The following is a 2221-nucleotide window of genomic DNA, read 5'->3' as shown; positions in this document are numbered from 1 at the left end:
ATATGAGAAAAGGGTTTCTAATAATTAATAAAGTAGATAATTCATAAAGTAGATTTTCTATTTTAATAATTCAATTATTGCCAAATCAATAAATATATTTTTTGTGGTTGTTGAAGATCTTTTTTTCTATTTTCTTCTACATTAATTCAAAGTGAAATAAAATGAAATAACAGAGTTATTATTCTTTGTTTGAATATTCATAATTTTTCTTTTCTTTTTCCAATATAAACAGAATTCTATTGGATATCTATAGAATAATACTAAATATTTTCATTAGATCAGTTTACTTAATTCCTGAGTTGATTAAGAAGTATGTTGATTTGAAATCACAGGATGGGTAGATGTAACAGATGAGGAATTTATTTCTAAATTATGTTACTCTATTTCTTTTTTTTTTTTTCGTCTCTAATAATTGAATTTATTGAGGAATTGCCAATTTTGAATTGTATCTTTCAAGTAGGATTTTTTATCTTCTTTTTTCTCTCAAAAATGGAAATTTAGGGAAGTGCTTTATAAACATATGTATAAAAAGAACGAACATATTTCATTTAGTTTCTATATGCCCACTATCACTAGTTATTTCGGTTTTTTACTATCGGTTTTAATTATAACCTCGTCTCTATTTATTGGTCTTAGTAAAATACGACTTATTTGATTTGTAATTTTGAGAGGAATAGTAAATTTTGGTATAAGACATTCTAGAATTCCTTACTATGTCAATTTACAATTCTCGATCGTTGAGATTTATGATCAATACAGATTTATGTTTAAGGCTAGATATTATATTACCTTTCTTTTTACTTTTCGAACAAATAAAAATGATTGAAGTTTTTCTATTTGGAATCGTGTTAGGTTTAATTCCTATTACTTTGGCTGGATTATTTGTAACTGCATATTTACAATACCGACGAGGTGATCAGTTGGATCTTTGATTCATTAATGTCTCTTTTTTTGTGATTCCCTATTTATTTAGTTTAATCCTAATCGACAAGGATAAAATTCAGACTTTCTTTTGAATGTTCAATTATTTCAGTGTAATTATCAGGCGAATAATACTAGAATCACGCTCTGTAGGATTTGAACCTACGACATCGGGTTTTGGAGACCCGCGTTCTGCCGAACTGAACTAAGAGCGTTTTGTTTTCATAAAATTATATGATCCAAATCCATTTTGCATATAGATATTCAGTATGTATGTTCAATTGGAATTCGTCTTCACAGGTTCCCGGTTTATTGCTCATCTCATAGAATATGGAATATTATAGAATACGGAATATCATAGAATAAGTAATTGTTAGGGATAGGGATGACAGGATTTGAACCCGTGACATTTTGTACCCAAAACAAACGCGCTACCAAGCTGCGCTACATCCCTTTTCCATTTGTTTATAGTGTTATTGTAAAGAATCTTTGTCTTGTTTTCCACATTTTTCTCTGTTGATATATATCAACAGAGAAAAAATACTTAAATAATAAAAAGAAAGGAGGATTTGAAATGCGAGATCTAAAAACATATCTTTCCGTGGCACCAGTAGTAAGTACTTTATGGTTCGGGGCTTTGGCGGGTCTATTGATAGAGATCAATCGTTTTTTTCCAGATGCATTGATATTCCCCTTTTTTTAATTTTAGTTATTGACACGGGAAGGGGTGAAGAAGATGAAAGGTCCAATTATATATTAAATATGTGTAATTAACCTACTCTTCTTTTTTTTTTTTTTAGGAAAGATAAAGACGAAAGATTAAATTGGCCTCATTGAAATTCGGAGTGACACTCGGGATCGGGATCTGGTCCAGGCTTCAATGGAATTGAATTATTAATTCAATTCCTATGAAAAAGAAAGTGAAAGCAGAAATCCATAGGTTGGGGCAACAATATCATAAAAAATACTTTAAAAAAACGAAAATACTGGCAATTTGAAACGAAATATAGTTACAGATCCTTGTATTCTTTTTGTACTAGATTCAATTAAATTGGAACGAAATCTTTCATAATTTTTCGAATTCTTCTTTTTTATCTTATCTTAGTTGTTTTCATCTTTTTCTTAGATTCTTAGATTCGAATCCGAAAAGAGTTATAAGTGAATTAAAAACCCAAAGGAGGGTCATGTCCAAGGGTAAAGATATCCGAGTAAGTGTTCTTTTGGAAGGTACTGGTTGTGATAAAAAGAGTCTAAATAAGGAATAAAGCGGTATTTCTAGATAGATTACTAACAAGAATCG

At 29.5% G+C, this 2221-nt stretch overlaps 2 non-coding genes across 2 annotated transcripts; both read right to left on the bottom strand.

Annotated features, from left to right (window-relative positions):
• Positions 1-1062: 1062 nt before the first annotated feature.
• TRNAW-CCA (transfer RNA tryptophan (anticodon CCA)) lies at positions 1063-1136 on the bottom strand. The gene has a single exon. It is a non-coding gene; the product is annotated as a tRNA-Trp (tRNA).
• Positions 1137-1301: 165 nt separating this feature from the next.
• On the bottom strand, positions 1302-1375 carry TRNAP-UGG (transfer RNA proline (anticodon UGG)). The gene has a single exon. It is a non-coding gene; the product is annotated as a tRNA-Pro (tRNA).
• Between the last annotated feature and the right edge of the window lie 846 nt (positions 1376-2221).

The sequence above is a fragment of the Vigna unguiculata genome, unplaced genomic scaffold, assembly GCF_037176805.1.
Source record: "Vigna unguiculata cultivar grain cowpea cultivar isolate G323 ecotype 2 unplaced genomic scaffold, ASM3717680v1 ptg000498l, whole genome shotgun sequence".
Lineage (NCBI taxonomy): Eukaryota > Viridiplantae > Streptophyta > Magnoliopsida > Fabales > Fabaceae > Vigna > Vigna unguiculata.
The sequence above is the reverse complement of the archived record's forward strand: the minus strand, read 5'-3'. Positions and strand labels throughout refer to the sequence as shown.